Source organism: Hordeum vulgare, chromosome 1H (genome assembly GCF_904849725.1).
Source record: "Hordeum vulgare subsp. vulgare chromosome 1H, MorexV3_pseudomolecules_assembly, whole genome shotgun sequence".
In the NCBI taxonomy this organism is placed as follows: Eukaryota; Viridiplantae; Streptophyta; class Magnoliopsida; order Poales; family Poaceae; genus Hordeum; species Hordeum vulgare.
In genome coordinates this window covers 200,497,089-200,513,054 of record NC_058518.1, presented here as the reverse complement: position 1 = coordinate 200,513,054, position 15,966 = coordinate 200,497,089, and positions in this window count along the sequence as shown.

The following is a 15,966-nucleotide window of genomic DNA, read 5'->3' as shown; positions in this document are numbered from 1 at the left end:
CGTGCAGCGTCCTCACCTATTGACATAAGGGGTAGCGAGGCACGTATCGTGTTGTTGCCATCAAGGGTAAAAAGATGGGGTTTATATCATATTGCATGAGTCTATCCCTCTACATCATGTCATCTTGCTTAAGGCGTTACTCTGTTAGTTATGAACTCAATACACTAGATGCATGCTGGATAGCGGTCGATGTGTGGAGTAATAGTAGTAAATGCAGAAAGTATCGGTCTACTTGTCTCGGATGTGATGCATGTATGTATGATCACTGCGTTAGATATAATCATGACTTTGCGCCACATCATATTTTCAGATCTACAATTACTTTGTTGCACTTTTCACCTTCAGATCTCACCTTGCAAATAATCGTGAAGGGATTGACAACCACCCTTTATAGAGTTGGGTGCAATTTTGTTTGTTTTTGCGGAGGTACATTGGTGCCTCATCTTGATACTCCTACTCTATTGATACCTTGGTTCTCAAACTGAGGGGAATACTTTTCGCTACCGTGCTGCATCACCCTTTCCTCTTCAAGGTAAAAAACAACGCAAGCTCAAGAGGTAGCAGGGCCCTGCACACAACTTCCGAGTCTGAATCGTGAAACACGGTCGGTTTCTTTATTGTGGTAACCAACTCAGATAGACGACTGCCTTGGGCTACAGTCATTGTAGGGTCCGTGGCCAATTCCCTCGCGGGGCTTCCGCTCTAAGGTTTCTGAGGTGCATGACATGCACATGGCGGTATGTGGCGGAAGCATGTGTGAAGATGTACACCCCTACAGGGTAAACTATCTATCTGAATAACTGCGTCCTTGGATGTGGACTACTTGAATACTTGCATGGTTCATAGATAACTTCAATGGATACTCTAAAATGCACAAGATAAGTGTGAGTGGTATGGATGGCCTCCACATAGGAAGACGAGAGGGGATCCGTGATTGTGTATTGTTTGGTGACTAGCTAGATGGACTCATGTGCGCTCTCTCATAGGGAGACGATAGAGGAATGATACATTGTCTTAGTCTAGATTAGCCACGGGTCAAAGCTAACATTTTTGCAGTAAACCCCACTATCTCGTTCATTGATACATCATGCACAAGTAGTAGTTCTAATGTAAGTCTTGCTGAGTTCTTTCGTACTCACAATTGCTTATTTACATTATTGTAGAGATAGACGCTGCTCTCTTTCCGTTTTCTTCTTGACGTTGACATCGACAAAATAGCTTGGGAACCCAAACAGGAGTCTAGCTCCTTTGATAGGGTCGTTTTCGTTTTCTGGCTCTTTCGACGGTTTTTAGTAGATGTGTGGACCCATACATGTAACTTCTTCTTGTTGTTTGTATGATCTAAATGTTGGGTCATGTGACCCCCCTGCTTGTAACATTATACTATTATGGCTCTTCGGAGCCTTCTATATAAATGTTGTGATGTAGAGTTATGTTGTGATGCCAAGTTGTATGTACACATATCGTGCATATTGTGTGTATGTTTGAAATGCATTGGTATGTGTGGGATTCGACACCTAGTTGTGTGCCTATAGTAGCATGCTCTACAGGAAAATGCCTTTTTGTGCTTCCACTAAGCCTTAGTAGCTTGCTACTACTCCGGGCACAGTGATTGAGCAACATGCATCCGTCTTTGCTGTTGTGTTTGTCCCTACGGGGAAATGTCACGTGGTGTAATGGAGTCCATGTAGCTTGCTACGACTCATGTACGCATACTGATGACCGACACCTGCATTGCTAGGTTACATATGTATGTTCCTGTATGGTTGTGCCACTTGGTTCTATAACTAGTCATGTCGACCCGGGTTCTCTAACATATGATTTCTAGTGACATATTCATATACGTGAGCCAAAAGGTGCAAACGGACCCGGCCAAGGTAAGGTGGCAGCCCTGGGGATTATCATGTGTGAGGCCACAAAGTGATATGATGTGTTACATGCTAGATTTGTATGGCATAAGTTCGGGGTCCTGACACATCTAGTGCCCCTTAGTGATTTTGGTGTATTGAAGACTTATAGGTTAAGAGACTAATGTGTTTGTGAGTGTACATGGGATCTATAAGTCACTGAGGCATTTGAGTTATTTAGAGAATATTGACCTTAGAATGAATGTCTTCAACTGAAGACTGATACTTTCCTAAAATTTTTGAAAGTGAGGAAATAGGTGTGTCCTTGAGGATATTTAAGGGAGGACTTTGAAGCGTGAAGACTTTTGTTTTCATAGTTTTATTTCCTTTGTTTGAGTCATAGGAAGATTGTACTATTAAAGGGGTCGAGGTAATACTAAGGAAAAATTTCCAAGTGATGCTCACCTTAAAGCCTAGACATAACCAATCCTTCGAGTGAGGCCTTTGGAAATCTTTTACTAGTTAATTTCTTCAGTGACAGAGATGAATATCTTCTGGTCTCTAAGGAAATTTCTCTAACTAAGAAGTTAGGATTTCACTAGTGTGAATAGCCTACAAGTGAGGAAGATGAGATACATGAGGACTTTCATAGTTTGGAAGTTCCGACCATTGATGCGCCAAGCGCTAGCTGTCCATAAAACCATATCCACATAACGGTCATATCATTGGGGCATTTATGTTATAGCATGTCGCAATTGCTCCAAGGATATAAATAGCCGCCCCCTACAACCATTACTGGTTGGCTGATGTCGCAGAGAACTTGACACTTGTCATTTGAGAGCATCCCATCCTGTGAGGACTTTGAGAGAAAATCATCAGTGAGGAAAAAGCCAAACACCCAAACCAAAACCCAAAACCCAAAGTGATTGAGCATCACTGAAGAGATTGTTCCTGTCTGGAATCGACGCTTGTTACCTTTGAAGATCATGCATCTTCTAGACGGTTAGGCGTTAATGGTCTAGAGCATCCAGAAGCAGATTGTTGATTTTTGGGTGACCGAGTTTGTGGGCGTTTGGAAGTCTACCTTGAAGACTTTCCACGAGTGTTGGGCAAGTATTGTGTGTCCTTAGCTCAAGGAGCATATGGTAAGGACTGTGTGTCCTTTGGTTTAAATACCGAACCACTCCAAACTACACGTACGACTGTCACAACAATTGTAACTGGATCATCAAATTACTGTCTTCACCAAATACCTGGTTCTATTTCCTCAACCCTTCTATTTCCTCATTTACCAGTTGATGAAATTGATCGTTCCTGTTTGAAGAATTTGACTAAATACTTTCTCTATTTCCTCATCTCAAATTCTTCACATCACCTGTTCTTCACCTACCTATCCTGGTCACACTACTTGCGCTATGTGTTTGTTTCATTACATCATGATGGCCATGTTTTTCCATCTTACACTTACACCAGAGTACTTATTCTGCTGCAAGTTGTATGTGATTTTGGTTTAGAGCAAGGTGTAACACACTTTCAATTGGTATCAGAGCAAGGTACTCCCTTGTTCTATGTGATTTTGGTTTAACCTCCTGGAGTTTTAGTTATGTTGACTACAAGTATGAGCAAGGTATGTACTGGTTGTCCTACCTTTGAAGGAACAGACTACCCCTACTAGAAGAGCAAGATGTGCATGCATCTTGAAGCAATTGACAACGATCCGTGGTATGTTGTGGAAAGTGGTGTTCCTTCCATCACCCAACTAACAACGCTGCTGATGTGAAGAGATTCAAAGAACTCGACTCTCAAGCAAAGAATATCATAGGTGGCTGACTCCTCCCTGATTGCGTTGGTTTCCCTGCAAGATTAAACAGTGATGTAGCATAGCTATGACAAGTATTTCCCTCAGTTACGGAACCAAGGTATAAATCCAGTAGGAAGATCCACAAAACTATGTATGCGGTATCTGCACACAAATAACAAATCCTCGCAACCCAACGCGAGTAGGGGTTGTCAATCCCTCATCGGTAAAATAAAACGATAGAAAGATAGCTTGAAAGATGCAAATGAAGTAATGGTAAATAAAATGCAGCAAGCTATTTTTGGGTTTTTTGAAAACATAGACTATAAACAAAAGAGCAAATAAAATGGAATCTCGAATAGAAAAATAGATCTTGCAAATATATGGTGTAGAATAGACCCGAGGGTCGTAGGTTTCACTAGTTGCTTCTCTCGAGAAATTAGCAAACGGTGGGTAGACAAATTACTGTTTGGAAATTGATGGAAGAGAAAATAGTTATGATGATATCCAAGACAATGATCATGTATACATGCATCACATCCAAGACAATTAGACCGACTTATGCGTGCGTCTAGTACTATTACTCCACACATCGACCGCTATCCGGCATGCATCTAGTGTATTAAGTTCATGGAGAAACGATGTAATGCTTTAAGATAGATGACATGCTGTAGACAAGATCTATTCATGAAGGAATAGACCACATCGTTTTATCCTTAATAGCAACAATACATGCGTGTCATGTCTGTTTCTGTCACTGAGATTGAGCACCGCAAGATCGAACCCATCACAAAGGAGCTCTTCCATTGCAAGATAAAAAGATCAAGTTTGCCAAACAAAACCCAAATATCAGAGAAGAAATACAAGGCGATAATAATTAAGAATGGATATAACTTCATATATCTGATCATAAACTCACAATTCATCTAATCGAAAAAACGCACCACAAAAGATAGAGTTACATGAAATAGATCTCCAAGAGACTGTTGTATTGAGAAGAAAAACAAGAGAGAAAGTTGTCCATCTATTGCCTACGGACCCGTAGGTCTGATATGAACTACTCATGCATCATCGGAGGAGCACCAGTGAGGATGATGAACCCCTCCGGGTCCATGTTCCTCTCTGGAACAGGCTCTAGATTAGATTTTGTGGCTTTTGGAACTTGCGGTGGTTGAAATGATTTTTCGTCCTCCCTCCTAGGGTTTCTATAATATTGGGGTATTTATAGAGCTCAGAGGTGGTGGAGGAGGTGCCCGAGGCCCCCAATACCCACCACGGAGCACCCTGGTGCGTTATGGGCTGCCTGGGCCTCCCGTGGTGAGCATCCTTGGTCCTCATGTTACCTTCTGGTCCAAAAAAATTCCAAAAAGTTTCATGGCATTTGGACTTCATCTGATATTGATTTTATGCGAAGGAAAAAAACAAGCAAAAAACATCAACGAGCACTGGGCACTATATCAATAGGTTAGTCCCTCTAACAAATGATTATAAAACATCCAAGAATGATAATATAACAACATGGAACAATGAAAAAATATAGATATATTGGAGACCTATCAGGATCCTCTAGCTTAATTCCTGCTCATTCTCAAGTAGGTAAATGAGAAAAACAGAAAAACTTGATGTGGAATGTTGCCTAATATGTTCATCACATTCTTTTCTTTTTTAGCATGGACATATGGACTTGTAGATGATTGAAAGCAATAGTCTATAATTTGATACGGAAACTTCAATACTCAAGGATATTGACAAGCAACCAAGTCTTTCAACATATCAACACTAAAGAACGCTATCCCTAGCCCATCACGCTCCATCATTGATCCATTCATGCAACACACCAAAATATTAGCTACATGCAATGATCAAGTATGATAATAATGTTCCTTAGTTGGTGCTTTATAAGGAAAGATGGAGACTCAAATTCAATATAAATATTGCACAAACTAAATATATAGTCCCTTTAAAGAGGGAAGCAGAGATTTGTAGAGATGCCACAACTCAAAGCAAAAAAACTTATAGATAAAATATTTTGGGTGGTATGCTTTTTGTGTCAACGAAAACTATTAAGAACTCCCAATATCTTCCATGCTAAAAAATCATAGGCGGTTCCCAAACTGAAAATAAAGTTTAATCATTTTTTCACCATTCTTGCACACTCCATGGCTAGCCGCATCCACATGTATCGTCCATACTACCACTTTCCAAGGAATTTATTATTTGATAACATAAAATAAATTTTCTTTGCATTTCGGGACTGGGAATCCTTAATACCGCCATACTATCGTGCAATGACAAGTGAATAAACACTCATCTTGAGAATAACAAATGTGACATGGAAGATACTAGCCACCCCTCGCCGCTTCATGAGCGGTAAGCGCACACAAAACAAAAATTTAGTTTGAACATTAGAGTTGGCACTTGCAAATTTACTTAGAATGGTCTTGAAATTACCTCATATAGGTAGGTATGGTGGACTCATTTGGCACAACTTTGGGTATAGGATTTGGATGCACAAGCAGTATTTCCGCTTAGTACAAGTGAAGGCTAGCAAATAGATTGAGAAGTGCCCAATCAAGGAATGAAAACCATCATAAGCGAATACTAAACATAACTAACACCAAATAATGCAACACAAGTAGGATGTCATTTCATAGCGTAATTATTGACTTCATGTGCATGCATAGGAAATCACAAACCTTAACACCAATATCATTATTAAAGCATAATTACTCATCAACATAACTCACATATCACTATATTAATACCGCAAAACTATTGCAAAGAATCAAGTTTAACATCCAATTATCTTCATGAAAGATTTTATTATATCTCCCCTGGATATCTATCACTTTGGGAATAATTTCATTTAAATCAAATTACCATTGCAAATAAAAGTTCTCAAACAGATATAAGTGAAGAACGAGAACACAAGTTTCTTTAAATTTTCCAACTTTCAAAATAATATAAGCGAAGAAAGAGAGGATTTCTTAAAAATTTCTACTAACTCTCAAAATAATCTGAGTGAAGCATGAGAACAAATTTCTTCAAAATAATAACACCACCGAGCTCAAAAAGATATAAGTGAAGCACTAGAGCAATTCCATGTCTGTAAAAAATTTAAGTGAAGCATAAAGAGCGATTCTAGCAAATCATAGCATAATTTGGCTCTCTAAAATAGGTGTGTCCAGCAAGGTTTATTATGACAAAATAGCCAGCAAAGCAAGAAAATACTCATATAATACTGGACGCTCCAAGTAAAAGTCATGATATGTGGCCAAAAAAATATAGCTCCAAGTAAACGATGGTTGTTAGAAGAAACAGGGGATGCCTTCCGTCGCATCCCCAAGCTTAGTTGCTTGGTGCTCTTTGGATATTACCATGGGGTGTCATTGGGCATCCCCAATCTTAGGCTTTTATTACTCCTTATTCCTTCATCCATTGTGATCTCACCCACAACTCGAAAAGTTGAATCACACAAAACTCAACAAAATTTTCGTGAGATCCATTAGTATAAGAAAACCAAATTTTACTTTAGGTATTGTTTAAAACCTATTCCAATTTTGTTTTTGCATTATGCCTACTGTATTGTAACTTTACCATGGCTTATACCCCCCAATACAAACCATAGAATCATCAAAATAAGCACACAACACAAAGAAAACAGAATCTGTCAAAAACAGAACAGTCTCTAAAGACTCGAATTTTACTCATACTTCTATAACTCCAAAAATTATGAAAAATTAAGAAAATCTTGGTAATTTGTATATCAATTTTTTATAACAATCACACACTTTAGTGGCTTCTGTGATTTTTAGAATTTCTGCTATTCGGCACAAAAGTTTTTGCTGTCCAACAAGATCAAAGCAACTATTACGCAACATAATCCTAAAGGCTTTGGTTGGAACAAACACTAATTAAAACATAAAAACATAAAATCATAACAGTAGCATAATTGTGCAAACACTCAAGATCATAAATTAAAATGTAAAATAAATTTTATTCATTGGGTTGCCTCCCAACAAGCGTTATCGTTTTATGCCCCTAGCTAGGCATAAAGCATAGATTTCATGTATTGTCATCATTAGTTTCCATCTCCTCAATCACACATCCAAAATTCCTTGTAGATCTAGCATGCATATGATCAAAAATCACACTCCTAGGAAGAAAACTAAAGAATTCATTGCTCGAAGGAGTTTTCTCAATAGTTTCAATGTAATGAAAAGCCTTGCTCAAATTACTAATAAGTTCTTCTAATTTATCAATTCGAGTGGTAATCTCTACTACCCTTTCATTAGTTATGGGTTGGTTCTCTTTCATCATTTTAATATCTTCTCCCATCTTTGAACAAATACGATTAACAAGATCTTGCAAACTTTTATCCAAATTTTCAACATTCTCTTTGTTAAGAATTTTCTTATCAGCATCTAACCTTTTCATAACATGCTCAAGAGTTAAAAATGTTTCATTATAATGATTGGTGGAGACCCCAATAAACTTCCCTATGGCATTGAGAGCATTGGAGGGTGGACAACTTCAGAAATTTCCCCCGGTGATAGTGCCAAGAACAAACCTATACCAAGTAGTTATTCCCACACATTTTTTTAAAGAACAGTAGTAGATTTCTTGTGGATAGATATATCACGAGCATTACGAATCGTATATGAAGCATCTTTCAGACTTTCTCCTACCCTTGCTTAAAATTGGGAACTTCAATATCAGGGGTGCTTGCAGCGAGGTAGGAGTTTTCCATATCGACAAACAAACAAGATATCTAACAAGAAAACGACAAACAGAAAGGAGGCAAAATTTTGTGAAGTGGGGGAGAGGAAAATGAAAGGCAAATGAAAAATAATGTAATTGCAAGGATATGAGAGTTTTTGTGTGGGAACCTGATAGATCTTGACTTGATCTTCCCCAACAACGACGCCAGAAATCTTGACTCCTTGCTAATTTTTGTTTTCCCTTCAAGCTTAAAGGGTGATGTAGCACAATGACGGCAAGTATTTCCCTCTGTCATGAAACCAAGGTATCAATCCAGTAAGAAGATCCACAAGACTATGTAAGCGGTACCTACACACAAATAACAAATCCTCACAAGCCAATGGTTGTAGGGGTTGTCAATTCCTCGTGAGTAAAATAAAATGGTAGAAAGATAGATTGAAAGATGCAATCGAAGTAATGGTAAATAAAACGTGACAAGGTATTTTTTGTTTTTTTAATAATATAGATCAGAAAATAGAAGAGAAAATAAAATGGAAACTTGACTAGAAAAATAGATGATGTAGAATAGACCCGAGGGGCGTAGGTTTAACTAGTGGCTTCTACCGAGAAAATAGCAAATGTTGGGTAGACAAATTATTGTTGGGCAATTGATATAAGAGTGAATAGTTATCACAATATCCAAGACAATGATCATGTACATAGGCATCACGAGAAGACAAGTAGATCGACTTCTACCTTCATCTACTACTGTTACTCCACACATCGATTGTTGTGCACCTTGCATCTAGTGTATTAAGTTCATGGAGAAACGGAGTAATGCTTTAAGAATGATGACATGATGTAGACAAGATATATTCATGTAGGAATAGACCCCATTGTTTTATCCTTAATAGCAACAATGAATGCATGTCATGTCTCTTTCTATCGCTAAGGTTGAGCACCGCAAGATCGAATCCATCACAAAGCACCTCTTCCCATTGCAAGATAAAAAAGATGAAGTTGGCCAAACAAAACCCAGATATCATAGGCTATGATAATCAGTAATGGACATAACTCAGAGATCTGATCATAAACTCACAATTCATCGGATCCCAACAAACAAACCGCAAAAGATAGAGTTACATCAAATAGATCTCCAAGAGACCGTTGTATTGAGAAGAAAACGAGAGACAAAGTCATCTAGCTACTACCTACGGACCCATAGGTCTAATATGAACTACTCGCGCATCATCGGAGAAGCACCAATGAGGATGGTAAACCCCTCCGTGATCGTGCTCCTCTCCGGAACGGGCTCTAGATTGGATTTCTTGGATTTTGGAACTTGCGGCGGCTGAAAATAAGTTTTGTCCTGCCTCCGAAGGTTTGTGGAATGTTGCGGTATTTATAGAGCTCAGAGGCGGTGGAGGACGTGCCCGAGGCCCCCACTACCCCCAGGGCACGCTAGGGGCCCAAGGCGCGCCCTGGTGCCTAGTGGGCCACTTGGGCCTCCCTTGGTGAGAATCCTTGGTCCTCAAGTTTCCTTCTAGTCCAAAAAAAATCCGAAAAGTTTCATGGCATTTGGAATTCATATGATATGGATTTTCTATTAAGGAAAAAACAAGCAAAAAACAAAAACTATCACTAGGCACTGTGTAAATTGGTTAGTCCCCAAAAATGATATAAAGTTGCTATAAAATGATAATAAAATATCCAAGAATGATAATATAACACCATGGAACATTCAAAAATGATAGATACGTTGGGGACGTATCAGTGACAATCTGAGGAAAGGTCAATACGGTAGAGTAAGTGCTTTGTGATATGCAAAGCTCCTCTGGGATAGGCTATCCAAAGTCAACGAAGGAGTCTCTACTCAATGTGACTCACGGGTTCATGTTCTTCACAATCCCTTCAACCGCTTCAAAATATTCGATAATGAAAATTGGTAAAAAAACTTCGATGGCCTCACTGATATCTCCAATAAGCTATAGGCTCTTGGGGCGACTCACATCATTGACCATGAGGTGGTGAAGAAATTGTTGAGATCTCTTGATTACTCATTCGATACACTCGTTCTCATGAATCAATAGCGTGGAGACTACAAGTCACTAGATCCTGTTGATATTCTTGAGAGACCCAGTACTCATGAATTCCAACACTCTGAGAAGAGATATCTCCATGGTTGAAGCTATGGAAGATCTCGTGCGCTGAAGGCAAAGGTTGTTTCCTCATCTCAAGAAGAAGAATTTGATTGCAGTCTTGGTGATCCTGAATAACTTGTTTAGCAAGTTGCGATGCTTGTGATGAAATTCCGTAAGTTCTACATACAAGGTGAGTTTGGAAAATCTTCAAGAAGAGATGTGAGGAAATCAGAATCTTCATCTCAGGACTACAAGAAAATAACCTGCCACAAATGCAAGAAGTCTGGTCACTTCATTGTTGATTGTCCTCGCTGGGTAAAGGAACCAAAGATGAAGTACAAGGATGATAGTTCTGATGACTCAAAGAAAAACAAGAAATCTTCAAAATCCTCATCATCAAAGTCCTCATCGCACAAGAAGACCAGTTTCAGGAAGGCTCAGGATCTTATTGGCAAGGAAATGGATTCCGAGGAAGAACATAAGGAATGTGATGAAGAGGAAGGATTTGAGGAGGAGTCATAATCTGGTGTGGCAAGTCTAGCCCTTTCTACCACATTCTCAGCAAGTCCATCTTCAACCTCGAAGAAAATGACTATGTCAATAACACTGATGACTACAATGATGATTTTGCTCTCACCTATTTCTTCATGCCAAAAGGTGCCATGGTACCCAAATACACTTCCTCTTCTGAGTCAAGTGAAAGTGGACCTGATGATTACCAGAAATCTAGTTACTACAAACTTCCTAATATTGCGACTAAGAAACAGAATGCACTTGAAAGGCTTCAGAAACTGCTAGACAAAAGCGATGACCTGTTGAATGAGGAAACGGATCAAACTCAAATTCTGACTAATGACATTCAAAGTCTTCATTCTAAATTTGATAGTCCTCAAGAATGTCATGACACTCTCTTGGGTGATCATGATAAGCTTTCTTGTGAATTTCTTCAAAGAAAGCAAGATCTTGAGAAACTAAGAGCGTCTCGTGATGATCTTCATAGTGAAAATGATTCTTTGCTCACTCAATAGATCAGTTCCGCTCAAGAAGAATTCATCCCACCAGACATGAAATGCATCGAACATGAATACGAGAAATCTTCACGTGGAAGTTAAAATGCTTTTATTTCTAGAAATTCTTCAACTATATCTGTGGTCACAAATCCCTCACTTGGGGAACCCACAAATGTCACTGATGAAAATGCAGGGTTGAAGGAATTGTATTTGCGAGGCATATACAAAAGTCTCAAAGGGCATAAAACCCTTTGCGATGTGCTCGAAAAGCACATTCTGAACAGAAACCCTAGGAAAGAGTGTATTGCATTTGAGAGAAAATAGAATGCCGATGGATCGTATTAGAAACTTGAGCAGTATTGCAAAACCTCATGGGTTGCTGCGAAAGGACCTCTTGTAGATCCATCTACATTATCTAGATTTACATGTGAAACTTCATATCCCTCTGATGAGCCACTTGAATCCAATTATAAACTGTTCAAAAAGCAGAATGGTGAAGCATTTGCTAGGTATGTTTGAACTTACTACAAGAATGGAGCATCCTTGAGGAAAATTTGGGTTCCCAGAAGCAGCTTTGAAAATCTTCACGTGAATGTTCTCATGACACCACCCATGAAGAACAGGAACCCCAGATCAAATTCCCCAAGTGGACCAAAGTCTTGAAAAGGATCAAATTCCTCATATGGTCAAAGTTCTGTCCATGCTCGTTCCAATGTTTCTGTTATGCAGGGAAACTACAAGGGTCATGAATATGTGCATCATTCCTCAAATCATTATGTTCATAAATCCTCGAATAATTTCTTTTCATATGCATTTGAATACACTAAACCTCCTATTGTGAATCAAAGTGCATTAGCTTCAATCCCTAAGTTTTCATATGGTGCTCGTAGGATGATGAACACCTGGCCACCCCTTCAGATGTGGGTGGTGAACAAATCAAACTAACCATTTATGCATGTCAGGTCTCCAAACGAACTTAGTTGTTTCAAGAATTTGCTGGTGACCTGAAGAAAAGCTTGAAAGGACACAAGCCATTCATGATGAAATGATATTCATTACACTCGTCCTCATGTTATCTTAACCTTACATTATAGATGAAATTCAATACTGGTAAATTTGATATCATATTGTTCACTTTGAAGCATATGATACGGTAAGTTGTACTAATTCTTCTGCAGGATGGCACATCTAAAGCCACCGAGTGGGTTCTCGACTGTGGATGTACTAATCACATGACTGGTGACAAGATTCTATTGATGAACATTCCATAGCTATAATTTTGAGTTACTAACACTTCGCAACTAAACCGGTATCTAATACCTCGGTGCTACTAGGAGTACTAGTAAGGTACACATCAATATCTTGTATATCCAATATACTTTTTGTCGACTTAGCTAGCCTTCTTATCTACCAATTATCTAGCGTAGTTCCGCTTCAATGACCGTTCCCTCATATTAGAAGCACTTAGTCTCGGGTTTGGGTTCCACCTTGGGTTTCTTCACTAGAGCGGCAACTGGTTTGCCATTCATGAAGTATCCCTTCTTGCCCTTCCTTTATCGAAACTAGTGGTTTCACTAACCATCAACAACTGATGCTCCTACTTTATTTATACTTTCGCGGTGTCAAACATTGCAAATAACTCAAGGATCATCATTTATATCCCTGATAAGTTATAGTTCATCACGAAGCTCTATAGCTTGGTGGCAGTGACTTTGGAGAACTACGTCAATCACTATCTTATCTGGAAGATCAAATCCCACTCGACTCAAGAGATTGTAGTACCCAGACAATTTGAGCACATGCTCAACGATTGAGCGTTTCTCCCTTAAGTTGTAGACAAAGAATCTTGTCGGAGGTCTTATACCTCTCAACACGGGCACGAGCCTGCAATCCCAATTTCGTCTCTTGGAACATATCATATGCCCCGTGATGTTCGAAAAGTCTTCGGCGCCTCAATTCTAAGACATTTAAGCATTACGCACTGAACTATCATGTAGTCATCAAAAACATGTATGCCAGATGTTCGCAACATCTATGGATGACGCTCGGGATTTAGCGCACTTAGCGGTGCATTAAGGACATAAGCCTTTTGTGCAGCAATGAGGAAAATCCTCAGTTTACGGACCCAGTCTGCATATTTGCTACTATCATCTTTCAACTAAGTTTTTTCTAGGAACATATAAAAAATAGTAGAGCTACAACGCGAGCTAGAACATAATTTGCAAATACATTTTGACTATGTACATGATAATGAGTTCAATTAATCATATTACTTAAGAACTCCCACTCAAATTGGCATCCCTCTGGTATTCGAGTGGTACATGATCCAAATTCACTAACTCAAGTCCGATCATCACGTGAGTTGATATTAGCTTCAATGGTGAATATCTCCATGTTGATCATATCTACTATATGAGTCATGCTTGACCTTTCGGTCTCCTGTGTTCTGAGGACATGTTTGTACATGCTAGGCTCGTCAAGTTTAACCCGAGTGTTCCGTGTGTGCAACTATTTTGCACCCGTTGTATGTGAATGTTGAGTCTATCACACCCGATCATTACGTTGTGTCTCAAAACGACAAACTGTCGCAACGGTGCACAGTCGGGGAGAATACAATTTTGTCTTGAAATTTTAGTGAGGGATCACCTTATAATGCTAACGTTGTCCTAATAAAAACAAGGTGCATAAAAGGATTAACATCACATGCAAATCATAAGTGACATGATATAGCCATGCACTAGTTCTTCTTGATCTCCATCATCAAAGCACCAGCATGATCTCCATTGTCACCGCGCCACACCATGATATCCATCATTGTGCTTCCATCAAGGTTGTTGCGCTAACTATGATGTTACTACAAAAGCAACTTCTAGCGATAAAGCCAAGCTTCCCCAAGCGCAAAAATAATTAAAGACAACCCTATGGCTCCTGTCGGTTACGTAGCATCGACGTGCAAGTCAATATTTAACTATTACAACATGATCATATCATATATCCAATATATCATATCATATATTTGGCCATACCGCATCACATGCATACTTTGCAAAAACAAGTTAGACGTCCCTTAATTTGTTGTTGCGGAATTTACATGGCTGCTATGGGTATCTAGTATGATCGCGTCTTACTTACGCAAAGCCACAACGGTGATATGAAAATTGCTATTTAACCTTCTCCAAGGACCTCCTCTATTAAACACAATTCAACTAAGGTTCAATAAACAGACACCCACCAGTCATCTTTATGCAACAAGTAGCATGTTAGTCGATGAAACTGGTCTCTCGTAAGCATACGAGTAATGTTGGTCCGGGCCGCTTCAGTCGAGCAGTACTGCCAAATCAAGAAAAGACTTAGGAGGGCAGAAAATTGAACATCAACGCCCACAAACTATTTTTTGTTCTACTGGAGATATCATCTACGCATGAACCTAGCTATGATACCACTGTTGGGGAACGCCGCATGGGAAATAAAAATTATCCTATGGACACGCAAGACCTATCCATACTCATCATCATCTACGAGAGGGGAGTTCGGATCCACATACCCTTGTAGATCGATAAGCGGAAGCGTATATAACACGGTTGATGTAGTCAAACATCATCACAATCCAAATCAAGGTCCGTCCCGCGATCTCATCATGAACTGTCCCACCAGCTCATCACGATCCATCCCGATCTAGTGCCGAACGGATGGCACCTCCGCGTCCAGCACACGTGCTACTGGATGACGATCTCCACTTTCTCGATCCAGCAAGAGAGACAAAGAGGTATCTGAATTCTCTGTTAACACGACAGTGTGGAGGCTATGGTGGTGGAGCTACTCTGGCAGGGTTTGGCGTACCGTACCGAACTAGCTACGGGGTGCCAAAAGTGGTGGAGGGAGAGAGAGTTGCGCCTTGGCTTGAGGTGCCAAAAGATTCTATCACCTCCACTATATACAGAACAGAGGGGAGAGCTGGCACCCTAGAGCGAGGCCCTAGGGTTTGGCCGAGCAAAGAGGTGGAGGAGGAGTCCTCCTCCAATACAATATGGAAGGAGTCCTCCTTCCCAATTCGATTTTCGCCCTTCCTCCTTTCCTTTTTCTCCCTTGGCCAAAATAGCCTCTTAGGTTGGCCACCACCCAACTAAGGGCTGGTGCGCCACCCTTGGGCTTCTTTGGTTCTCTCCCGGGTGGGTGACCCCTCCCGATAGAACTCCGGAACCTATTCGTCAGTCCCGGTACTTTACGGGAATGCCCAAAAACCTTCCGGAAGCTCAATGGATACTTCCTATATATCAATCTTCGTCTCCGGACCATTCTGGAAATACTCGTGACGTCTAAGATCATATGCAAGACTCTGAACAACCTTCGGTGACAAATATCAATAATTCAACTATATTGAAATGTCATCGAACCTTAAGTGTGCAGACCCTGCGGGTTCGAGAACTATGCACACATGACCCGAGACACTCTCCGGTCAACAACCAATA